Genomic DNA, 27,013 nt, shown 5'->3' on the forward strand with positions numbered 1-27,013 from the left:
GAACGCTGTAATGAAGCCTCAGGCACAGGGTCTGTACCTTGTCTCCCCAGTAGGCAGCCACTGCAGTTCTGGCAAGCTGGAATGCTTTATTTAGGCAATAAAGGCTTTTGGTTGAAAGGGTACATTGTAATGTGGGATAAGTGTGGAGGCCCTTTGGAGAGGGAGGCACACAAAGGTATTAATATCCAAGTTGTTACATGGGTTTTTGGTTATATAAATGCTATGCAGGCTAGACTGAAGTTAGAGTTTTTAATTTTTTAAATAAGCATATTTTCCCAAATATATATATCTCCTTTTTATATATTTGCATTTGGCACATCACAATCTTTGATAAAATACATACAGCAGATGATACCTACATTAATTATGCTTCCCTTTGCTCTTTGTGAAGTATGTTCTCTCTCTCTGTCTCTGTCTCTCTCTCTCTCTGTCTCTGTCTCTCTCTCTCTCTCTCTGTCTCTCTCTCTCTCTCTCTGTCTCTCTCTCTCTCTCTCTCTCTGATGTACATAAACATTTTAGGAAAGGTTACATACTTATATACACCTTCATGTATATGCACGGAATGAGCTCTTCATTTGGGGGAAGGCAAATGTTCTAACTTTAAATGTTTTAACTTACAGCCATGCCTAGCCACAGGTCATGTTTTATAGTTTAAAAACCATTTACCCACTGCTCATGATTTCATGAGTACCCAAGACTCCAACCATGTTGGAACAAAAACATTTCTTCATTTTTGTTATACCTTGTATGTTATTTAGCCCTTCTCAGTCACAGAACACTTGAAACAAAAACACAAACTTGGGTGGGCTGTGTGTTCATTATATGTTATATGAATTTATGAAAGAATTATAAAATATTTAAAAATGCAAAATAAATGAGAGACTAAGGCTTGATTTCCAGTTATTTCAGTCCACCATAACAGAGAGACCTGAGCATCATGAAGCACACCTGTTCAATTCATGGCAGCCAGTAAGTAGAGGGAGAAAGAGTGGGACTGGAGACAAAGTAAATTTTCAGAGACATTTGACCACTTCATTGAGCCAGACCTCACTTCTTAAAGATTCCATCAACTCTTTACATATTACTACTTCCTGGGGACAAAAAATGAACAATTTATACCAATGGGGACATCAGTGTTCAACCCCTAACTCCTGTACAGTAGGAGAAAGACAGGCCATCTTCAACTATTGGGATTAACAATTGCTGTTTCTTTCCTTGTGTCTGTCTGTCTGTCTTTCACAGTGACATCACTTTGGTATATCTGCAAGCTGCTTGAAGACATTATGTCAGTCTCGAGCTATTGCTAGGAAGGTTTAATAAGTATTTTAACTTCAGGTTTCTGCAAAGTTAGCTTTAGTTTGCACTTCTTTCTTTCCTTTTGCTTTTGTCCCTTGCTGGTATTGGCTGATTTCAGAAGCATGGTTGGAGTGTTGTGGCTAGGCATGGCTTTAAGTTAAAACAGGTCTTGGGTCTGTGACAAGCCTTACTTCCTTCATTCAGCCAGCTCAACAGCTTTGAGAGGAGGTAAGGAGTCAAGGGGGCTTCTTACCCACGGACTTGCTTTCTGGCAGCACCCTAAAGGGGTTATCTGCATACATGAAATTGTACTTTAAACTCAGGCTATTAATTTAATGTGCATCCAAAGTCAGTTCTGCAAAGTCTGGATTCTCCACTCCTGTTGCCGAACAAATTGTTCATTAGTTGTTAGAGATAGGTAAGAGAAGACATTCTTTCTCTTACTTCCCAAATGGATCAACACAGAGCTGGAAGTAAGGGCAGACTTGAGAGCACTCTGAATGAGCAGCCACTACTTCCAGCCCTTCCCTGTAGACACCTATTCCTTAGGGAGCCTTGGCTTCAAAGAGGAGGAAGAACTGGCTCCACACCACTGGTTTCAGAGTCTTGAGCAATGGAGAAGTGAGTTTTTGACTGATGCACTGGTTTAGAAACAATCAGCAGCAAATACCCAGGTAGATCATTTATAGGCCTAGAAAGAAAATTGTCAGACACTAAGATGGTCCTGCTGCTAACATGTAAATTTTACTTAGAATTTAAAAAAAATATTTATTCACCTTACAACCCAATATCAGCCCTTCCTTTCCTTCCAGTATTCCTCACTCAAGTCCTCCCTTCCATTCTACCTTCCCCTTCTCAGAAGAGAAGGGGAAGCCCCCCTCCAGGAATCCCCTCCTCTGCCCTATCAAGTCTCTGCAGGACTAGGAACATCCTCTCACTTAGAGGCCAGGCAAAGCCGTCCATTTAGGGGCATGGGATTCGCAGGCAGGCAGGCAGGCAGGCAGGCAGGCAGGCAGGCAGGCAGGCAGGCAGGCAGGCAGGCAACAGGCTCAGCCTGTTGTTGGGGGATAAGCATGAAAACAAAGTTGCTCATCTGCTACATGTGTGCAGGCAAAGGGCTAGGTCCAGCCTGGGCTCATTCTTTGGTTGGTGATTCAGATTCTAATTAGACCCATTGAAAAGGAAAGGGAGTCAGAACGACCCTGACTGATTTTTCAGTGTGGAGCTGTGGATAATACTAAGTAAACCACAAGAGAGATTTTCCAAATTAAAGGAATCAATTGGTGCCCCCTGGAGATAAAACCTACGTCTTTTCTTTCTTTTCTTCTCTGTTTCTACAATGTCTTTGGAGGCAGTGGCTAAATATTTCTTTCTGGACTTAACTGAACCAGTGAATGCTTCAAGCTGTCAAAAAACAAATGCTGATTTTGAGACAGTAACATTTATATTTAATATTAGCTAAGCTAATATTAAAATTGAAAATTGTTAACAGTCTCTGAAATGAAGTCTTCTTATAGTAGGGTCCTCAGTTTACTGGAACCTAATAACCTGCCTTGCTATTGTCTGTGGAGGGAGGAATACGAAGTTAGTCATGGGTTTTATTCAGGGGCTCCTCGTCCATCTGCCTTTAGAATCTTAGAATACACCAGTGGAGCTCTGATTCGCTAGCCCAGATCACGGTTCCTTTTCACTCTTGGAGTGTTTATTGATGAGAATTCACCCACACAACCACTCAACAATCACAGAACAATACTTTAAGCTTCTGTTTATTTTAAACGTTTTATTCTTCTCTGCGACTATCAATGTAGAAATAAAAGTGGATTACATGTTAAATACAATCCTGGCATCCTACCGTTCTCACTTAAATGTCAGAAACATCTTTCCATCTCAGTGACTGTGCACTCTCCACTGTGATTGGAAACATTATCTAACTCCATCCAACATTAATCAATGAGTTCAGGTCACCAGTTTCCTTCCAAACAAGATTAGGGCCATCTTTCTTACGCTCTTTGATTATTTTTCACTATGTTTCTTAGGATGAATTTCTGGAAATAGTTAGCTCAAAGGTTAGTGCATTGGTAAGCTCTTTCCTAAACATCCCCAAATTTCCCTTAATGATTGACAGCCTATGCTTTAAATTTTTTTTTCACAGAAAGAACTGAATTTATACGTTTTACTTTGGGTTTATTTGTTTTTTTTTTTTTTTCCAGTGAGGAGCATTATCCTACACATTCATTGGGATTTCTTTTATAGACTAATTAGCCTATTCATACCTCTTTTTCTGTGTTACCAGGATGAACATGTTTTGTTTCTGTGATTAAAAAAAAAAAACATTAAGCCATTTGGTCACCTGAGTAACACATCTTTCACCAAATATGTTCCCAATTTAGGTTTGCTCCAATTACTTTTGTGAGGGATGGGATTTTTAATTTTTAATTTTTCAGATTTTAAGCATAAAAGTAGAATTTTAGCTTCTCATTACACGTGTTAGGTATTCAAGCTTTCAATTTTCTCTGTGGGGTGGCGAGTTTCGTAAAACCTTAAACATCACTCTCCCGTCAAGTTATGAAGAATGTTCACGTACGTTTCGTGGGATGCGTGAGGGTATGCTTTTTATAAGGACCATTTAAAGTAATGTAACACAGTAAGGGTCAGATTCCCCCACCACTGGTAAATGTGTCAGACATTGCTTTACTGAGTGAGACAGTCGATCTACAACAGGTCAGAAATCTATGCACTGGGCTGGAGAGATGGCTCAGCGGTTAAGAGCACCCGACTACTCTTCCACAGGTCCTGAGTTCAATTCCCAGCAACCACATGGTGGCTCACAACCATCTGTAAAGAGATCCAATGCCCTCTTCTGCTGTGTCTGAAGACAGCTACAGTGTACTTATATATGATAAATGAATAAATCTTTTAAAAAAAAGAAATCTATGCACCATGCTGGAAGCCAGGGCGACGTCCCTTCTATGGGCTTACATGGAGCTTTATGGTTCCTGGTACAAGCACTCGATGCTTTGTGAGGTGAAGCAACTTCCTCTCCAATCTGGATGCTCCAATTTAGTCACTGTTGGGCACTCTTGCCATTTGGGTTACTCTGGAGAGAGACTTTTGGATTGGTGATTGGTATAGAAAAGCTCAGCACGGCGTGGGTGATCGCATCCCTAGGCTGTTGGGTAATCCCGAGATTGAGGCGACAGGAAGTGAGTAAGCAGTGTTCCTGCTCCTGTTCTTGCCATACCTGCCCTGAATTTTCTCAGTATTAGACGTTGACCTTGAAATGTAAGCTCATCTAAATCCTGGCCTCCCCCAAGTTTCTCTTGCTCATGATGTTTATTGCACAACAGTAAATTAACTAGACCACCGAGCATTAGGCTGTGTTGCACTGTGGAGAAACAGGAGGACCTGAACACATGACAGAGAAGCCATACAAACTCCAAAGCAGTGACCTTGGCCTGGGCCCAGCCCTGGAGTTCCATTTATAGCCTTCTCAACCACTATGTCCTATCCCATTTAGATCTGCTTAGATACAAGGTGTAGGCTAGTCAGTATGTCCTTGCTGATGGTGATGAGTGGGCCTTTGAAGGTCCTCCTGGGGCATGGGGCACTGGGTGTTAGCTCTGTCCTTTAATATGAGGAGCCAATCTGGACATTATCTTAAGTATGTCCCCATTCAGTAACTCAATCCCATTTGTTCTTTCAACAATGACTTATTGACCGACTGCAGTGTGCCTGGAACTAACCTAGTGTAGGGCTCTGGCACCGGGATGCTCTTCATAGCGATCTTTTGCCCTGCTAGATGTGTAGGTTTGGGCGAGGTGGAGAGAACTCGGTCAGGGAGGGGGAACAGGTTTTGCTGCCCCCAGCTGCTGGTCCTTCTCCTAAATTCTGCCTCCGCTTCGGCTGGGCTGAGCTAGCAGGAGACTGACTAGTCAGTAAACGGTGCAGGGGTTTGTCTGGCAGAGATGATGAAATGATTTTGGGAGAGCAGATCTCTTTCCCAAGTGGCAGTGTTAGAGTTCTTAAGACAGAAGCTCTCAGATGATGGACTAATTCCTGCACACCTTTTATTCTGAACACGGCACTTAAATACAGTGTTTTGGATGGGTCAGTGTCTGGCAGCAGGTACGTCCTATTGGTTTGGCCTGAGAGCTTGGGAAGACCTCACCTACATATTCAGGGGCGTGGTCCTGTTTCTATGACTGATCTGTCTTGAACTTATGTGACCTGTGGTCATGTCCTCACCTGTGGAGGAGGGACTTGGGTCATTGCTGTACATGACTGCTCTGTCTCAAACCTCTCTACAAGGGTTTGTTGGGGGCTACAGCTAGTGAGTCCCTGTTCTGGGAGGCCAGGAATGCACCTGCTGTCCCTTTTAGGGTCTCTTTTAGGGGATTTGACCTGCCTCGACCAGGAATCAGGGTACCTTTCACTGCCTAGCACAAGCCAGAGCTATTGAATAGTCTGGCAGGTATTTTTTTCTCTTATTTTTTTATTATTTATTTTAAATTATGTGTGTCTTTGTCTATGCATGTAGGGCTGAAGGTATATGTTGGATCCATGGAGCTGAGGTCACAGGTGGGGGATGAAAAGTGAACCGATGTTCTCTGGAAGCGTTTTAAGTGTTGAGAGTCTGCTCCCCTCTCCCCTATAACAGTGTTGTACTCACCTGTTCTTTGGTGAATGCCCCATACCTCATGGAGCCCACCTTTCCTGAGGGCAAGCATCATATAGGAGAGGCCTCTGCTCTCCCTATGGCGTTCAGCACACACTAGAGCCTCAATGTTTCTCTTGAATATTAAAAGTCATTGAACAATATTGCTTTTCTTATGAATCCCACTTTCTTCTGAAGTCCACCGTGGTACCAAGGAATATGTAGAGGAAGTCACACTCAGTAGTCCCTCAGTTCTGATGAAGGAAGCCCTGACATCATTTCTGCAAACACGATCACAGTTGACTCTTGGGCCAGATCATTCTTTGCTGTTTTTCTGGAAACTCCGGTGTTTTGTAGAATTCTTGGTTTTTTCCCACTACCCCTTAACAAGTGGTGGCTACCAAATATGACCCCAGTGGAGCTACTCCTCCCCGGGTAACATCATTGCTGTCAGAATCACTGCCTTAGAGGCATGAGCAAGAGTAAATGTCACTATGTGTTCTGTGCCGGTCTCCTATCGAGTCACAAGTGTGTCTGTGAGCCTTCAGATCTAGGTGGCCTGTAGATCAGTTTAACTGAAAGTAAAGTAAAGAAAAAAAAATGTGATCGTAGTTTCTAAACTCAAGACTTAAGCGAACACTTGACCTTGAAGCATTGGACTTCGTAGTCACTGTTAGGAGACAGTTTCCTGAGTCCAGCTGTCTCGGGAACAAATTCCTTCTTGCTTCCAGGCCCAGATCTGAGTTCATGTTCCCTGACTCCGGAGCCAATGCCTAGACTGCTTCTTCAGGTGTTTTGTGTTTTTCTGTTATCCAGTAAAGGATGCAAGGAGGGAAGTTGTTGTTATCCCGTTATCTAAACTAAGTCACGCAAATGTAAATCTATTGCCTATCTTGACTTAATTGACTACATGTGGCTTGTCTAAATTCTAGACCAGAGTCTAGGAGGGAACCTGACTGCAAAAGCTGAGCCAAGGACCCTGAAACCAGATGATCTGGATGAGGCCCAATCACCAACATTGAACTTACTTATCCCCTTGATTGATCCCCTTCCTCCCCTCCTCTCTCCTCACTTTGTGTTTCTGTCCTATGAAAATGTACATTTTCTTACACTGGGAGGGACCCAGTTCAGATCCCAGACTGGCCACCTCCCTGTGCAAACAGAAAAGACTTTTAATTTTTAAACTCTGTTGAGTTTTCTCATCTTCCACCCTGAACCCAACAAGAAAGTTTATTATTCTAAGATGGCCTGATGGTGAGAGTGAAAAGCTTGATGGGAAACCACAGAAGGGGTGTGTGTGTGTGTGTGTGTGTGTGTGTGTGTGTGTGTGTGCTCGCACGCACATATGTTTGTGCAAGTGAGGGGGGAGGCACTCCGTTTTTGCAATGGACCTGCCAGCTCTTAGCTCTTCTGATGTATGACTGTATCCCAGGCTGTGTTCTCCAGCCAATATAAAAAATTCTCATGAGATACAGATAAGGTTAAAGAAAAACACTTTGCTTTTTGAAAAAATTATCTTACTCTAAGTCATGAACAAGTTTCGTAATTCATGAACATAACTTTGGGGAAATGAAATAAATCTATACATGAAAAGTATGCAACTGTAGCTTTTCAAATGCCACCTTCATGTTTATCTGTTTTCTTCTCTCCCGAGTATATGGTGTAGAAGTCATGGCGTGTCATACTTTGGGTACTTGTGAAGATGTAGCAATGTAAATTACAAATGAATCAAGATGAAATTCCCATTAGGGCTGTCCCACGGGCTTGCTACATAAAGGACATTAAAGGCTGTGGAGATTCCCATCTTACTTTGAGCCTCAGTTTCTCCTGGTGGAGTGTAGTAGACATGGTCTCTGCTGCACACAAGAACATTTTGTTGAGCTAAGCTAAATTTTCAGCAAAGACAAACCACATCATTACAATAAAACATAAATAGGTGTTTGTTGCTGGAAATGAATCAGAAATTTATTTATGGAAATGCACTGGTTGCTCTCACACAATTCACTTAATCTTCATAATCCAATATGGTAGTTTACTTTATCCCTGTTTTACCAAATGAAGGTTAAGTAATTTATGCAAAATCACACAGAGAAGTGGCTCCTGTTTCTCTGCAGATGGAAACTTTCTTTTCCTCTCTATGCCCTATCCGGGCCCCCTGCAGGAGGATTTTCCAACTGATAATGGAAATGTTGCCAACAGTAATTAGTTACTGTCATCGAGCGTAAGCACCAGGGCTAGGACAGAAAGGTCAATTCAGAAATTCTAGCCAGCAATGCTAGCAATCACAGCTACTAATGAATCGCTGACTTAAGCACCAACACATCAGGCTGGTTACTTGGTGGGGCCCCTAGACCTTGTGTTTTGTTGACACTGAGACTCTGATACAGTTGGAGAGGTGAGCCGACAACATGATTGTCAACTTTAGCCTCACAGTCATGGTGTTGGGGGTGGGGATGCTTTGAGAGAACTGGAGCTCTGGCTCCAAAGACGCTGATTCAGTTTTTTCATGCCTGGGGTTTCAGACATTGTTTTATAACTTTCGAAAGGAACACCAGTAGTTTAAGGGAACCATTCCTTTCCTCCTTTTTAGGATGTATCGTGTGATGGCTGTGTGATTGCTGCATTTATGGCTGTACCCCAGGCTCTGTCTTCTCCAGCCTATGCAAAAAAAAAAAAAAAAGTGTGCACATTATCTCCATAGCTCTTGGTTTGCTGTGGAGACCTGATGTCTTGATGTCTCTCCCTCCTGTTTGTCAGCCTCATTCTCAACAATATCATCCTCTGTGATAAAGTCAGTGTGAGGCTTTGTCCTGCCAGTAACAGAGGGGGATTTGAATCTAATTCTGTGCATGCCAGGTGTTTGCCCACAAGCAGCAGACAGGATGCTGCATCGCTGACCTTGGCCATGACACTCAGTCCCCGTCCCAGTGTGGCTGCTACACTTATGCCTTTATAACCAGTGGTTTTCTGGCGAACCTTGGACATTCTATTATTCTCTTAAATGTTTTCCATTTATTTAATATTTATTTATTTGTTTATTTATTTATTTAGTGTGTGTACCTGTGTGTATGGGTATGTGTGAGTGTGTGTGTCTGTGTGTGAGTGTATAAGTGTGTGTATGAGTGTGTGTGTGTATGTCTGTTTGTGAGTGTATGAGTGTGTGTGTGTGTGTGTGTGTGTGAGTGTGTGTGTCCCACGTCACTTATGTGCAAGTCAGAGGAAAACCTGTGGGAATCAGTTCTTTCTTCCAATCATGTGGGCTCTTAGGACTGAATGGAGAATGTTAGACTTGGAAGTGAGCCCCTTTACTCACTGAGCCATCTCCCCAGCCCTCCACTGTCCATTTAAACTTAGAACTAGACACACAGATAAAGTAATCCAACAGGGACTCTTGTCCTTTTTACAGTCTGTGATCCTCTCTTCTATGTAGAATGCAGCAGCTGGCAGCCCTTCAACTGTGGCACTGAGACCTAGCAGGTTGCTCATGGCAGCAGGAAAGGGAGTGGTGTGGCCTTTTAGCTGGATCATGATGGAGCACCGTCCCTTATTTTAGTTCTGCCCAAGACTCATGCCACCGATTCCTCGCCTCCTAGTGCTTTGTGTTTCCATGGTGCTCTTTTGATATAGTTTTAGCAAGACAGTACATCTTAGTCAGTCTGGCTTGCCTTGTGGCATAGTGAGAGACCATCGAACAGAGTTATCTCTGGTGTTCTCACTGATAAATACCTTGATGATCAGGAGAACTCTATGGATCTTTTTATTGGGATGATGTTTCTAAGTCGAGAAAGTAAAGGAAACAAATTTGCAGTTATTGAAATATCTAAAACAAATTCCTGACCTACTAGTTTGAAGTATGGCAAGTTAAGTGATGACACCTGGCTATGCATGAATGGATAATTTAGAAGTAGTGAGTATGAGAGGTTTGCCGTCATTTTGATGTAAAATGAAAATGTGGTTGATATGTCCTGGTGACAAAGACAGAGAAGATGTTTATGTCTGAGGTTCGCTGACATTCTTAATTGAAGAATGCTGACCTTAGCAGTGACTGACATGAAAGGACTATATTCCCCACCCAAGGGTCCAAAGGACTTGCCATAGGGTACTTAAGTATTTCCAAAACTACTAATACTGTGAGTTGTTAATAGGCATGAGGAATTTAAATTTTAAAGACACTAGGAACATCCTCTTTTGAAAGAAGTAACAGAGTTCTTCCAAGGCAGCACTTTTAAGGTCCTTCAGATCCATTCTGAATCTCCAAGGGGCTGATTCCAGACCATGATGCCAGCAGCAACTCTGTGCTGAGCAGATCTCCTCCAGGGAGCATGCTGCTGTGCAGAGCCACTCAGTGACTCCTGGAGGGAGATGGTCTGAGCTCCTAGCAGAAGGAAGCAGAGTCCTCATAGGAACGCCACCTGTCACTATCCCCTTGTGGGGACACACCGTACTTGTGGGTTTGGATTTTCTGAGAGCATAGGTTTCTGCATGTTTCCGGAAGGCCCCAGAACTGCATCTTAAAGAGAGTGCGCTGGGTAGTTTTATGTCAAATTGACACAAACTAGAGTTATCTGAAAGGAAATGCCTCTGTAAGATCCAGCTGTAGGACATTTTCTTAATTAGTAATTGATAGGGGAGGACATAGTCTATTGTGGGTGTTGTCATCCCTGAGCAGGTAGTTTTGGGTTCTCTAAGAAAGCAGGCTGAGCAAGCCAAAGGGAGTAAGCCAGTAAACTGTACTCTCCTTTGTGGCTTCTGCATACACTCCTGCCTCCTGGTTCCAGTTCTGTTTGAGTTCCTGTCCTGACTTCCTTCAATGATGAACATGGATGTGGAAGTGTGAGCCATTTCCTCTCCAACTTGCTTCTTGGCCATGTTTTTTCATAAAAACAATAAAAACCCTAATTAAGACACTGACCATATTCAGGACCCTGTAGATGTCAAGCATGCCTCTTAGAAATGATTTAATATGGGTTGGGAGTGTGACTGCAACTCTGTACCAGCTGGTTGACTCTTCTCTTCCTGTTCTTATCTAGTTTGACCACTCTGGTCTCTCTCTCTCTTAACACTTACTCCAAAGATGCTAGAGAAACAAAGAGTGTAAGAGGTGGTGATATTTTTATCCCTCTTCTTCCTCAAATTCAAATCTGATCTTGTTTGATATTGCCAGGAATAATAAACATTATTGCCACACATGTATGTGGTCCCACGTGCTGTGCTAAGAAGTCAAATCAAACCAGTGTCACCATGATATCCCACATTGAGTGCCCATTTCTGTGGAGGACACCACTGTGAACTGCTAAGAAGGCCTGTGTCGGCAATTTGTCATAGAGGGGCCATTCCACAATTCTTATTATTCTGTGTCCTCTACATGAAAAAAAGTGGAGTGCTGTATGAAGCCAGGTTGGAGCTTTAAGGAGTATGGCTCCCAAGGGACCCTGCTTAGACTTAGCTTACCTCTGTGGGAAGACAGAGCCCTCCCTGCCCTCAATCATCTTCCTCTTCTTGGATACAAGAAAGTAATAAAGGCTCCTCCTGTGTTTGCGGGATTTGAGCTTAGTATTGGAAATGACAGGTCTGTGATGTGACAGCCAATCACATGTTTATATGGTTGAATAAGATGATTAATACTCAGCAGTAATTTCATGCCATAATTGACAATAATAGGACTTTTGAAGACAATCCTTCAACTCAGTCAGCCATGGCAAACCCCACTGCACATCTAACCTTAAGCTAGGAGGGGCCACCCCACTTTACACTTGGACAGTGTTCTCTAAAGCAAACTGAATTTTTCTTGGAGTCATAATTAATGTTTCGAAGTCCTTCTCCAACTAATGGAAGAATCTACTGTAATAATCCCAGACCAGGGCATGTGTTATATGTACAGACTTGAGCAGTGTCCTTATATGAACACTAAAGAAACTACAATGACATAGTCCAGAGACGGTCCCACTTCAGAAAGTCAGTGCTGCTCATTGTCTCTGGAGGGCACAGATTCATTGCTAAAATGCAACCATTCCTTGACCCCAAGCCTAACAACTACTGGCTCTGAGAAGGCACACAGTTCAAGGGTTTACTTGTTTCACCTTTGAAGAATTTAAAGCAAGGATTATTTCTAAAAATTATAAAGATATCCTCTTACTGGCATATTCTAGGTATGTAGGCTAGATAATCACCTTGTGTTTTATACGTGTAAATATTTTCTGTTAATATTAGCTCATATGCAAATATCTTCTGCTTCGAGATAGTAACTAGTTTACTATCTCTACACATCCTGCGGTATCATGCTCTAAATATCCAATATACACAGTACAGTCTGATTTGAAAAGTAGTGTATCAGATGTGCAGGGACATACGTGGAAGATCCAAAGAGCCAGAGGGGATAATGACACCAAGGAAGCAGTGTCTTTCAGACATGTCAGGAGTGCATGTAGGAACTCACAGAGACTGAGGCAGCATCAAGGGCCTGTACAGGTTCAAGCCAGATGGAGTCCCAGCACTGAGACAGGGAAGTAGACATGGGTTCCCATCCCAAACCATGAAGCAATCTACACAACACTTTCTGGTAAAGGAAAAAAAGAATCAGTTTTCTCCAATGGAGTCTCCCTGGGTTTTATTAACCATACTCTAAGCCTGGCCTCATGCAACACGAAACAAACTCAATGGTATTTCTAGACTTTTTGTCCCACACTGCTTTATTTGAGCACCTTTTTGGATCTTATTGGATTTTTGCTTGTTTATTTTGATTTTTGTTTTTGTGTTCTATGTGTTCTTTTTCCGTGCCCGTGCACATGCGTGTGTGTGTGTGTGTGTGTGTGTGTGTGTGTGTGTGTGTGTGTGTTTATTTCTTGGTTCATTTTGTTTTCGTTTGTCTTTTTTTAAAGAGAGGGAAAAATCATTAAAAGAAAAAAACAAAATTGGGTGAGTGGGGAGTTGGGGAGGATCCAGGATGAATTAGGGAAGGAGAAAACATGATCAAATTATATTGTATGAATATAATTATTTTCAACAAAAAGTAGTGCATAGTACATTTATCAGAAATGTTATTTGAAACATTTGTTAGATAATTTTGGTTGAAAGAGCTTTATTTTCTCCTAAAACTGTGGATTTCTATAACATTTTTGCTTGCTTCATATTTATTTTGTGTGCATTTACTCTAAGCCTTCTCATGCAATAAAATGTTTAACATGATAGAAAAAATATTTATATTACAAAGAATAATTTTAGTCCAGATGGCTAGGAGTAAAGATTAAAAGATAGTATCAGATAATCTACTTGTACCAAAAAGATTATCTGGAAAAAGAAACATTAAATTTTAATAAGTTATTTTATGTGTTATTTTGACCAATATATTGGAGACAATGGTTACATTGTTTCTTGCTGCCCATTTCTGGATGTATATCAATTACCGCATACTTTAAAATATTATGTAAAGTCTGTTCAGCAGAAGACTCAAAGTGGATAGTTTTCCTTACAATTATACGCTAGGGTGTTAAATATGAGTCTAGACCTTTCTGTGTGTTTGTTTGTTGAAGATTTGCATATGGGCTTTGATAAACATGAGTTTATGCCCTGGGTTTTTAAAGTAGGAAATGTATTACAAAGACCCTGGAGAAAGAGAAAACTGATGATGTTAGGAAAACTCACAAGATTCAATGAAAACTGAGCCCACCTTGTGTGCTGTAGAAGTTTTCTAAATTCTTCAGAGTTTGTTTTAGATTCTTCTGTTTAAAAGTCAGCACTGTTTTGATTTAAAGGTTTAAACAGCTTATGGTTCTCTAACATAGATTTAGAGAATCTGAGTAGGGGCAAGACAGTAATCCCAGATGTGTATTCAGTTGCAATGCCTGATGCATGTAAGAAAAATCTTAACAGTTGGCAGAATTGGAAAGTGTTCTCTGAAGCTCATATAGAGGGATTTTTTAAATTAATTTTCAAAGGCTTTGCAGATCAAAGGCAGAGATAGACAAGGGGTATACCTTGGTTCCTCTGCTGAGTAAGATCATAGGTTCTGTGCAGCCTTGTGACTCTGTTCCAAGTGGGACACACACACACACACACACACACACACACACACACACACACACACTACCCAAGGTGCTGATGTGATTTTTCTATGATAAGACAAGTGTGATACAGAGACCTTTACCCTCTGGCTGCAGTGGGTAAAACTCACTATGACCTAGGAGCGGTGATGGAGAGAACTGAAGTGCTGATGGCTGGAACAACATGTCTCAAGAGCTGACTTGAAGTAATGGAGAGCATGCTGGAGAAATTGGATATCCACGTCTGAAGACCAAGTTGAGAAAGTCTTCACTTTCTTCCTGTACAATTACCAACTCAGAGTTGATTAAAGGTTCTAATTTACATTACAACCTGGAACTTTGAACCCACTAGAAAAACTGCATAGGGTAACTTTTTAAAATATAGTAAGGAGTCAAGGAAGAAAATAAGGAAACATGGGAGCCTGAGAAGACTTTCACAAACACACAAATGTGGTCTCTCCTTACTCCTGAGTCAGTGGCCACTCATTCATGAGGGTGAGGGGAACCACAAGGGGAGCAGAATCAGGGTTCAGACAGCCATGACTTCTGAGATTAACTTCTGGGATTAGCTTCAATGGGACAGTTTAACTTTACTTGGGGTGAACAAGGGTTATACAGACTTTGGAGAGTGGGTAGGGATCTCCAGGGTGGGTGTACATTATTGGCTAGGGTGAGAATGCTTCATTTACATGAGGAGAAATTCCAGGAGCTTTCAGGGAAGGTTCTTATCAGGAAAGAGGAATTTGAACCTATAATCTGGTCATAAACTACATGACTTTCCTCAGAGGTTTTTGGGATTATGGGTGAGATAAGGCCAGGCACCTGTGTTCAGGGACTCTCTCCAGACAAAGTCAAGCTGAGAAAGGGAGTCCTCCATTTTGGGCAGAGCTCAGAGAGCCAGCTGGTCAGGAGGAACTGCAACTTTAATAGCAGGGTCTTTCAATACACAAACACAGCATGTTGTACTTAGTGATTAAAAGCAAGTCACTCACTGAGAGCTCCTTAGTGTGACTATATTGAAGCACAAGTCTCAAGTGTGTGTGGAACATTCTAGATACTAGACAGTTCAACATGTAGACACAACAACTTTCTGAACAGGATTTCAATTGCTTAGGAAATAATAGGAACAATTGGCATCAAATTAAAGGAATTGCACCAAATTAAAACTCTTCTGCATAATAAAAGAAGCAATTATCAGGACAAAGAGACAGCTTATGGAAAGGGAGAAGATCCCTTCAGCTACCCTTCTGACTGGAACTCAATAAACACAGTACGTGAAGAGCTAAACAATTAAACAGCAAGGAATTTGCAAATTATCCAGCCAATAAATAGGCAAATGGCCTGAGCCATTCTTCAAATGAAGAAATACAAATGACTAATAAATACATGGAATAAATGTTTAATGTCTGACCATCAGGAAATGCAAGGGATTTCAATCAAAACTATATTGAGATTCTACCTTATCTAAGGTAGGATAGATAAAACAATTTCAAAGTGCTAGAGAGGATGTGGAGAAAACAAACTCTATTATAGATTGCTTGTTAGATGTGAATTAGTCCATCCATTATGAAAATCAGTGTCAAGTTCCCTCAAAGCTTATGGTCAGAACTATCAAGAAACCCAACTATATCACTTCTGGGTATATTAGGAATTAGAGCCAACATATCACAGAGATACCTGCGGATCCATGATTATCAGTGTACTCATTATGATAGCTAAGATATCCAGTCAGTTGAGGTGCTCACCAGTAAATGAATTCAGAGAAAACACAGCATGCACCCAGTGGAGTGTTATTCAGCCACGTCATCAATACAATTCTATTGTTTGAAGAAAAATGGGTCTGGAGAGATGGTTCAGTGTTTGAGAACACAAAGTGCTGTTGCAGAGAACCCAAATTCAGTTATCAGCACTCACATCAAGCAACTCACAACTGCTTGTAACTCTAGTGCCATGGGGATCTGTCATATGTGACCTCTATAGGAATCTGGACTCATGTACACATATCCCCACATATCCTCATAATTAAATTAAAAAAATAAACCTTTAAACAGTCAAATAAATGAAAGTGGATGGAACTGAAGATGATATTAGGTGGAATAATTGAGATACAGAAAGACAGATGTCATATGTTTTCTCTCCTATGTAGAACTTGGGACAGTAGGATATGAAAATAAAAGATGAATCCATGTCTAGAAGGGGACAAGTGAGTAGCTTATGAGAGAGTGTAATGGGGTGAATGTGGTCAGTATATTATACATATCATGTGCATGTATGAAGATGTCACATTGAAATCCAGTATCTGTACGATTAGCATGCACTTAAAGGCTACTGAAAAGGAGGTGTCACAGCCAAAACTGCATTTGCTTCTAGCTTCTGTGCACCATGTCAGCCTCAGATGTGCACTACTGCCTCTTATCTTTGAAGTTACCTGGCAGGATAGAATATCCTCTTCTCAAGAGGCTCCCATGGTACATTGGAAAAACCCCAGACCCAGAGGCTGGGAATGATGCTTCATACACAGAGGAGACCCTCATCTCATATAGGGTTGGTGGTTGAATGAGTGGGTCAGAGTCTTAGAGATTACCTCGTTAACCTCTTGCATTCCCTCCTATCAGTCCCCAATAGAAGCACCCCCAGTTGCTGCTCCACCTTCATGGACGGTGTGTTCCTGACATGTTACCATCTTCAGCTTAGCATCCACTCTATTACTCTGAAAATGATTACACATCCCATCCAAGGGCGTGGAGTAGCAGGTTCATGTGCTCAAAGTAAGTGGCTGGCTTTTTAATATTGTGAGGCATATTCTTGGAATGTATGTCTGTAAAAGAATCACTAAGTGCCTGTACTTGCTAATGTTTAACATTTACTCACTATTCATATTGTACATCCCAATTTTCACCTCTTTATTACACTACACTTATTATTCAATGGAAAATCAGAGGGAATGACCGAAGTCCAACCTGAGCATTTTTTCTCCTCTGTTTAGTTCAGTCCAAATTATATCTTGTGCTCTAATATTTGAAGACTACCTTTCTGTTGCAGTCCAGTCAGAAGCAGCATTTCCATCTTATTACTTTTTTTCTAACTCTACAGAGTCTCTGGGAGTGCTCTTTGCAACATACAGTACTCTGGTCTTCATCCTGAAAAGTCTTCACTGCTGCACCAGCAATGACAAGTTCTGGATGTGTCTGGTGACAGCTTTGACAATAACTGTACAGGAGACACCATCACAAAAAGTTACATTTCTGATGGAATTCTAATATCTTTTTCTTGACTGCACAGGTCATATGTTGCAGAAGGGAAAGAGACTACTGCACTAAGTAGGAGGTATTTTGAGTTTTTGAAGCATAGATTCAGTATTCTGGTAAAATTTCTTTTTTCTTTTTCTTTTCTCCATCTTTATTAAATTGGGTATTTCTTATTTACATTTCAAATGTTATTCCTTTTCCCAGTTTCCAGGCCAATATCCCACTAATCCCTCTGCCTCCCCTTCTATGTGGGTGTTCCCCTCCCCATCCTTCCCCCATTGCAGCCCTTCCCCCAACAATCCTGTTCACTGGGGTTTCAGCCTTGGCAGGGCCAAGGGCTTCCCCTTCCACTGGTGCCCCTACTAGGCTATTCGTTGCTACCTATGAATTTGGAGCCCAGGATCAGTCAATGGGTAGGTAGTTGCTTACTCCCTGGAAGCTCTGGTTGCTTGGCATTGTTGTTCATATGGGGTCTCAAGCCTCTTCAGCTCTTTCAGTCCTTTCTCTGATTCCTTCAACAGGAGTCCTGTTCTCAGTTCAGTGGTTTGCTGCTGGCATTCGCCTCTGTATTTGCTGTATTCTGGCTGTGTCTCTCAGGAGCGATGTACATCCGGTTCCTGTCAGCCTGCACCTCTTTGCTTCATCCATCTTATCTAGTTTGGTGGCTGTATATGTATTGGCCACATGTGGGGCAGGCTCTGAATGGGTGTTCCTTCAGTCTCAGTTCTAAACTTTGCCTCCTTATTCCCTCCCAAGGGTATTCTTGTTCCCCTTTTAAAGAAGGAGTGAAGCATCTGCATTTTGGCCATCCTTCTTGAGTTACATTGTTCTGTGCATCTTAGGTAATTCGAGCATTTGGGCTAATATCCACTTATTAATGAGTGTATACCATGTGTGTCTTTCTGTGATTGGATTAGTTCACTCAGGATATTTTCCAGTTTCATCCATTTGCCTATGAATTTCATAAAGTCATTGTTTTTGATAGCTGAGTAATATTCCATTGTGTAGATGTACCACATTTTCTGTATCCATTCCTCTGTTGAAGGGCATCTGGGTTCTTTCCAGCTTCTGGCTATTATAAATAAGGCTGCTATGAACATAGTGGAACATGTATCTTTTTTGTATGTTGGAGCATCTTTTGGGTATATGCCCAAGAGAGGTATAGCTGGGTCCTCAGGTAGTTCAATGTCCAATTTTCTGAGGATCCTCCAGACTGATTTCCAGAATGGTTGTACCAGTCTGCAATCCCACCAACAATGAAGGAGTGTTCCTTTCTCCACATCCTTGCCAGCATCTGCTGTCACCGGAGTTTTTGATCTTAGCCATTCTCACTGGTGTGAGGTGGAATCTCAGGGTTGTTTTGATTTGCATTTCCCTTATGACTAAAGATGTTCAACATTTTTAGGTGCTTCTCAGCCATTCGGCATTCCTCAGCTGTGAATTCTTTGTTTAGCTCTGAACCCCATTTTTTAATAGGGTTATTTGTCTACCTGCAGTCTAACTTTGTGAGTTCTTTTTATATTTTGGATATAAGCCCTCTATCAGTAGTAGGATTTGTAAAGATCTTTTCCCAATCTGTTGGTTGCCATTTTGCCCTAACAACAGTGTCCTTTGCCTTACAGAAGCTTTGCAGTTTTATGAGATCCCATTTGTTGATTTTTGATCTTAGAGCATAAGCCATTGGTGTTTTGTTCAGGAAATTTTCTCCAGTGCCAATGTGTTCAAGATTCTTCCCCACTTTTTCTTCTATTAGTATGAGTGTATCTGGTTTGATGTGGAGGTCCTTAATCCACTTGGACTTAAGCTTTGTATAAGGTGATAAGAATGAATAGATCTGCAATCTTCTACATGATTACCTCCAGTTGAACCAGCACCATTTGCTGAAAATGTTATCTTTTTTTTCCATTTGATGGTTTTGGCTCCTTTGTCAAAAATCATGTGACCATAGGTGTGTGGGTTCATTTCTGGGTCTTCAATTCTATTCCACTGATCTATCTGTCTGTCTCTGTACCAATACCATGCAGTTTTTTTTTTATTACTATTGCTCTGTAATACTGCTTGAGTTCAGGGATAGTGATTCCCCTGGAAGTCCTTTTATTGTTGAGGATAGTTTTAGCTACCCTGGGTTTTTTGTTACTCCAGATGAATTTGCAAATTGTTCTGTCTAATTCTATGAAGAATTGGGTTGGAAGTATGATGGGGTTTGCATTAAATGTGTAGATCACTTTTGGTAAAATAGCAATTTTTACTATATTAATCCTGCCAATCCATGAGCATGGGAGATCTTTCCGTCTTCTGAGATATTCAATTTCTTTCTTCAGAGGCTTGAAGTTCTTATCATACAGGTCTTTCATTTGCTTGGTTAAAGTCACACTGAGGTATTTTTATATTATTTGGGATTATTATGAAGGGTGTTGTTTCCCTAATTTCTTTCTCAGCTTGTTTCTCTTTTGTGTAGAGGAAGGCTCCTGATATATTTGAGTTAATTTTATACCCAGCCACTTTGCTGAAGGTGTTTATCAGGTTTAGTAGTTCTCTGGTAGAACTTTTGGGGTCACTTAAATATTCAATCAAAATCATCCTCAAATAGTGTTATTTTGACTTCTTTCTTTTCAATCTGTATCCCTTTGATCTCTTTTCGCTGTCTGATTGCTCTGGCTTGGACTTTGAGAACTATATTGAATAAGTAGGGAGAGAGTAGGCAGCCTTGTCTAGTCCCTGATTTTAGTGGGGTTGCTTCAAGTTTCTCTCCATTTAGTTTAATGTTAGCTACAGGTTTGCTGTATATGGCTTTTACTATGTTTAGGTATGGGCTTTGAATTCCTATTCTTTCCAGGACTTTTATCATGAAGGGGTGTTGAGTTTTGTCAAATGCTTTCTCAGCATCTAATGAAATGATCATGTGGTTTTTATCTTTCAGTTTGTTTATATAGTGGATTATGTTGATGGTTTTCTGTATATTAAACCATCTCTGCATACCTGGGATGAAGTCTACTTGATCATAATGGATGATTTTTTTGATGTGTTCTTGGATTCGGTTTGCAAGAATTTTATTGAGTATTTTTGCATCAATATTCATAAGGGAAATTGGTCTGAAGTTCTCTTTCTTTGTTGTGTCTTTGTGTGGTTTAGGTATAAGAGTAATTGTGGCTGCATAGAAGGAATTCGGTAGCGCTCCATCTGTTTCAATTTTGTGGAATAGTTTGGATAATATTGGTATGAGGTCTTCCATGAAGGTCTGATAGAATTCTGCACTGAACCCATCTGGACCTGGGCTCTTTTTGGTTGGGAGACTTTTAATGACTGCTTCTATTCCTTTAGGAGTTATGGGGTTGTTTAAATGGTTTATCTGTTCCTGATTTAACTTTAGTACCTGGTATCTGTTTATAAAATTGTCCATTTCATTCAGATTTTCCAGGTTTTTTTTTTTAATATAGGCTTTGGTAGTAGGATATGATGATTTTTTGCATTTCCTCAGATCTGTTTTTATGTTTCCCTTTTCATTTCTGATTTTGCCCCAGAACACTACTTCCACTGGGGTCCAGAAGAGGGAGAGGCAGTGCCTTCATGGTAGTATAGTAACTTTACAACACAATGCCAGGCATCAAGTGTGTGGTGGTGGTCGATGGGGCCATAGCCAAGACGTGCCTTCTCATCTGCTATATAACTCATGCCTTCTCCCAAGGAATACATTCCCACTGAGTTCGACAATTACAGCACCCAGAGTGAGGTTGATGGGCGCACCGTGAACCTAAACCTGTGGGACACTGCATGACGGGAGGAATATGACCCTCCACACACCCTTTCCTACCCTCAGAGCAACATCTTCCTCATCTGTTTCTCTATTGCCAGTCCACCCTCCTATGAGAACGGGAGGCACAAATGACACCCAGAGGTGTGTCACCACTGCCCTGACATGCCCATCCTTTTGGTGGGCACCAAGAAAGACCTGAGAGCACAGCCTGAAGGAGCAGGGTTAATCGCCTATCACACCACAGCCGGGCCAGGCACTGGCCAAGCAGATCCATGCTGTGCGCTACCTCGAGTGCTCGGCCTTGTAGAGGCATCAAGGAGATGTTTGCTAGGGATGTCTGGGTGGTGCTCAACCCAACACTGACAAAGCATGGGCGGTCCTGCATCCTCTTGTGACCCTGGTACTATCCCTTGTCCCCATCACCAATTGTGCCTTGGTGCCTTGTCTGCCTCCAGCTGTGCCTTAAGGACTAATTCTGGCACCCTTTGCCTCGGAACTCCCTGAACGCCTTTGATTCCTTAAGTAGGTACACAGGGAAAGGGGCTTTGGGCCCCACCCCGCTCTGTTTGGGACTACCAAGTATTCCATGAGTTCACCTCAACTGGGTTGACCTTTCTACTAGGTCAACCCAGTGTTCTCCTCCTTTCCCATTACTGACCAGTACATCCAGCTTTCCACAAAGCTGTTGCTGCCTGATGTAATGCCTCCTCTCAATATAGAGGGTCTAACCTCTCTCTGCCTTAGCTCTTGGAGTAGGCTCTCCAAGATGTTCTCTCCCTCTCACAAGGGAGGAGCCACAGAATACTGAGAAGAAAATTGGACCCCAACCTAACCCATGTGCTAGGACTTATGCGCCTGCTGACTGACTCAGGCCCCGTGCTCCTGGGGGCTGTTTCTACTCCCATCAGCATCAATAAAACTTCCTGTCTCCAGTGCGGGGGGGGGTGATATATGATGGCTCCGTGAAAAAACTACTCTTTTTTTTTTTTAATACTGGTCAAACTATTAGGTTTAGATAAATTGTCTTTCCTCTCTGACTTTTGGTGCCTTCATCTGGAAAGCAGGGATGTTGGTAACTCGTGCTCTGACAAGTTGTCTTTAGATCTCATGAGATAATCACCAAACCTAGGGCCCGAGGAACAGAAGGTGTCCTGCCAATGGTAGCTGTTGTATTGTTTTGTCCCCGTGCTTCCTCCCTATGTGACTGCTGTTATAAATGGAAGCAGTTCGATACTTATTCAGATTTTCAGTGGAAAGGAGTCAGCGTTGCTTTTTTAGAATTTATTGGACATAGGTTTCTGCTTAAATTTTATAATGATCTTAAAACACTGATAGGAGAAAATGCAAAATAAACGATGCTTTAGTTTGCTGTGTTGTTATTACCCAAACTAAATAGTCAGAGACTCACATGTTAAGTATTTCTCTCGTGATTAGAATGTCTTGCATCATTAAATTTAAAAATGCTTTCTTCAGAAATTAGGGAAACAACACCCTTCATAATAGACCCAAATAATATAAAGTACCTCGGTGTGACTTTAAGCAAGCAAGTAAAAGATTTGTACAATAAGAACTTCAAGACTCTGAAGAAAGACATTGAAGAAGACCTCAGAAGATGGAAAGATCTCCCATGCTCATGGATTGGCAGGATTAATATAGTAAAAATGGCCATTTTACCAAAAGCGATCTACAGATTCAATGCAATCCCCATCAAAATACCAATCCAATTCTTCAAAGAGCTAGACAGAACAATTTGCAAATTCATCTGGAATAACAAAAAACCCAGGATAGCTAAAACTATCCTCAACAATAAAAGGACTTCAGGGTGGAATCACTATCCCTGAACTCAAGCAGTATTACAGAGCAATAGTGATAAAAACTGCGTGGTATTGGTACAGAGACAGACAGATAGACCAATGGAACAGAATTGAAGACCCAGAGATGAACCCACACACCTATGGTCACATGATTTTGGACAAAGGAGCCAAAACCATCAAATGGAAAAAAGATAGCATTTTCAGCAAATGGTGCTGGTTCAACTGGAGGTCAACATGTAGAAGAATGCAGATCAATCCATGCTTATCACCCTGTACAAACCTTAGGTCCAAGTGGATCAAGGACCTCCACATCAAACCAGACACACTCAAACTAATAGAAGAAAAACTAGGGAAGCATCTGGAACACATGGGCACTGGAAAAAATTTCCTGAACAAAACACCAATGGCTTATGCTCTAAGATCAAGAATCGACAAATGGGATCTCATAAAACTGCAAAGCTTCTGTAAGGCAAAGGACACTGTGGTTAGGCCAAAACGGCAACCAACAGATTGGGAAAAGATCTTTACCAATCCTACAACAGATAGAGGCCTTATATCCAAAATATACAAAGAACTCAAGAAGTTAGACCGCAGGGAGACAAATAACCCTATTAAAAATGGGGTTCAGAGCTAAACAAAGAATTCACAGCTGAGGAATGCCGAATGGCTGAGAAACACCTAAAGAAATGTTCAACATCTTTAGTCATAAGGGAAATGCAAATCAAAACAACTCTGAGATTTCACCTCATACCAGTGAGAATGGCTAAGATCAAAAACTCAGGTGACAGCAGATGCTGGCGAGGATGCAGAGAAAGAGGAACACTCCTTCATTGTTGGTGGGATTGCAGACTGGTACAACCATTCTGGAAATCAGTCTGGAGGTTCCTCAGAAAATTGGACATTGAACTGCCTGAGGATCCAGCTATACCTCTCTTGGGCATATACCCAAAAGATGCTCCAACATATAAAAAAGACACGTGCTCCACTATATTCATCGCAGCCTTATTTATAATAGCCAGAAGCTGGAAAGAACCCAGATGCCCTTCAACAGAGGAATGGATACAGAAAATGTGGTACATCTACACAATGGAATATTACTCAGCTATCAAAAACAATGACTTTATGAAATTCGTAGGCAAATGGTTAGAACTGGAAAATATCATCCTAAGTGAGGTAACCCAATCACAGAAAAACACACATGGTATGCACTCATTGATAAGTGGCTATTAGCCCAAATGCTTGAATTACCCTAGATGCCCAGAACAAATGAAACTCAAGACGGATGATCAAAATGTGAATGCTTCATTCCTTCTTTAAAAGGGGAACAAGAATACCCTTGGCAGGGAATAGAGAGGCAAAGATTAAAACAGACACAGAAGGAACACCCATTCAGAGCCTGCCCCACATGTGGCCCACACATATACAGCCATCCAATTAGACAAGATAGATGAAGCAAAGAAGTGCAGGCCGACAGGAACCGGATGTAGATCTCTCCTGAGAGACACTGCCAGAATACAGCAAATACAGAGGCGAATGCCAGCAGCAAACCACTGAACTGAGAATGGGACCCCCGTTGAAGGAATCAGAGAAAGAACTGGAAGAGCTTGAAGGGGCTCGAGACTCCATATGTACAACAATGCCAAGCAACCAGAGCTTCCAGGGACTAAGCCACTACCTAAGGACTATACATGGACTGACCTGGACTCTGACCTCATAGGTAGCAATGAATATTCTAGTAAGATCACCAGTGGAAGGGGAAGCCCTGGGTCCTGCTAAGACTGAACTCCCAGTGAACTAGATTGTTGGGGGGAGGGCGGCAATGGGGGGAGGATGGGGAGGGGAACACCCATAAAGAAGGGGAGGGGGAGGGATTAGGGGGATGTTTGCCCGGAAACCGGGAAAGGGAATAACACTTGAAATGTATATAAGAAATACTCAAGTTAATAAAAAAAATGCTTTCTTCATCCTTTGTTAATTGTTGGGACACTTCAACAGGGTATTGATGTTCCCTGGGGGTTTTCTGTCAAAGGAGATTGAATATTATTTAAGATAGTATTATACTTGGGATGGGTAGTTCAGTGGTAGGCATTTGTCTAAAGTTTCAAGGCTCTGGCTTCAATCCCTAATACTTCTAGCATTCATTCCCATCCCAAAGTAAACCTCACAAAACATAATTACCTTCTTTTTAACGGAGTGCCTTAAATCGTCCAGAAAACTAACACCAGACAAAGGAATTATATAAAATAATCATTTTGAATATGCAGAGGATTCTCCAAATGAAGAAATGTTTTCTAGTTATTTCTTTTATAAAAATCGCCTTCCCCATATTTACTTAAGGTGTTGATGGCAGAGCATTTGTGTGTGTGTGTGTGTGTGTGTGTGTGTGTATGTATGTATATATATGTGATTTTTTAAAATAAACAACTCCATTAAGACATAATTCATGTACTTTAAACTCATCTGTCCAGTGTAAGAGGTCAGTTTTAGTACAGTGTAAGGTTTGTAATAATTGTAAAGAATGTGTTGAATTTGCATACATTTGTGAATTTTCTTCCTTTCAGTTTACTCATCTTTAATTTCCTTCTGTGTGGTCAGAGAACGTAGTTTGTATGATTTACATCCTTTAACTGTTTGAGAATTGCTCCGTGGCCAGTGTTTAGTTTGTTTTTAAAACTATTTCCTGTGCACATGAGAAGACTGTGAATTCAGTTTGTTTTCAATGTTTTAAATTCAGTTAGTTCATAATGCTTTCTAGTGTTCATCTTCCTTGCAAATCTCCAACTCAGTAGATTCTTTTGAAATGTTTTCCAATTTGTTGTATCCCCGAGGAGGATATAGGAGAGGGAATTGTTTCTTCCTTTTCGTTTTTGTAGACAGGGTTTCTCTGTTTAGCCCTGGCTGTCCTAAAACTCATTATGTGCACCAGGCTGGCCTCTAACTTAGAGGTTACCTGACTCTCTCTTCTGAGTATTGGAGTTAAAAGTCATGCACCACTACTGCCCAGCTCAAGAGGGAACAATTTTTACCCTATGTGATATTATAAGAAAAATGGAAGAGGCATACTCAGAACTGTCTAATAAATACATTGCTCACACTTCACTGAGTTCCTCTTTGAATAGAGAAAAGAATTCAGAGTCCGTAGGGGAAGCAGGGACTTTAGTGGAGGTAAAACCTCTAACAGCTACATGACACTTAGAGAATACTCACTCCACACCAAGCTCTGCTCTAGGGGTTTGAAAATATTAAATAATTTTCACTATAATAACATAATACATTTTCATCTAATGCAACATGTTGGTAGATGGTTTACCACTCACCATAGTTTATCAATAAGAGCATCAATTGTGCAATTTGAGCCACAATTTATAATATTACTCTAAGGCTCCTAGAGATAGCCAGATACTGGTTAAACATAGAAGCATTGATTAGGAATTTGGTTAACAAAGTATAAAAAGATCAGCACTCATTGCGGAGAAAGTCCTGATAGATCTTTCTAGGAATATTTAGTTTCTAGAGATTGGGATTGTTTTACCATGGTGACTGATTTGGGTATAATTTGCATCTTAATGAAGAGTATACTGGGATTTAGAGAGAAACACACAGCACCTCTCTCCTCATAAATGCATAGGTTTTGTGGGGGCCTCATTTCTTACCTTTACTGGCATAACTGTGTAGAAGGAATGAAATTCCTCTTTATCTTATAGGAGAACATTGGAGCAGGAAGCAGCCCAACCAAGACGATGATCAGTTGTGCTCCCATTAGATATACCCCAAATCCATATTTCATTTGTCAGAATACTCACTCATCATTCATTATATTTTATTTCTTCTAAGGAATTTCTGTTTCCTCCCTATCTGTTCTTTCTTTTTGATCTTTGGAATCTTCCTTTACAGTTCCCCTCCTTTGTCTTACTCAACAAATCTGTACCTACTATGTACCAGCTGTTGGCTGAACAGTGATAACAACTAGAGATCCTGTCCCCCACCCTTTAGAATTTATGATTTAATGTCAAGACAGACAATGACACAGCTATATACACATGGCAAGTTGTAATTATGACAAATGTCACAAGTGTAGATAAATAATTCCATAAGATCTTATGGGAAGAATATTCTGTGTGATCACAAAAGGCAGGGCAGGATCCTCAGGTGTGGTAATGTTTACAGCTGAAAATTAGCATGAATTGGTACAGGCATGTAAGAAAAAG

The 27,013-nt window shown here is 41.2% G+C and overlaps 1 protein-coding gene and 1 pseudogene across 2 annotated transcripts in view; both read left to right on the forward strand.

Moving 5' to 3' along the window:
* Positions 1-27,013, forward strand: part of Fbxo15 (F-box protein 15) — a 315,106-nt gene that overhangs the window by 232,185 nt on the left and 55,908 nt on the right. The window contains exon 13 of one of the 2 annotated variants that reach the window (XR_005496060.2): positions 16,605-16,757. The exons of the other annotated variant lie outside the window; for it this stretch is intronic. The gene's annotated coding sequence lies outside the window, so the exon portion shown is untranslated. The remainder of the gene's footprint in view (positions 1-16,604; positions 16,758-27,013) is intronic. 2 annotated transcript variants of the gene reach the window in all.
* Positions 16,774-24,482, forward strand: LOC134482967 (rho-related GTP-binding protein RhoG-like; annotated as a pseudogene).

Source organism: Rattus norvegicus, chromosome 18, assembly GCF_036323735.1.
Source record: "Rattus norvegicus strain BN/NHsdMcwi chromosome 18, GRCr8, whole genome shotgun sequence".
Taxonomy (NCBI): domain Eukaryota; kingdom Metazoa; phylum Chordata; class Mammalia; order Rodentia; family Muridae; genus Rattus; species Rattus norvegicus.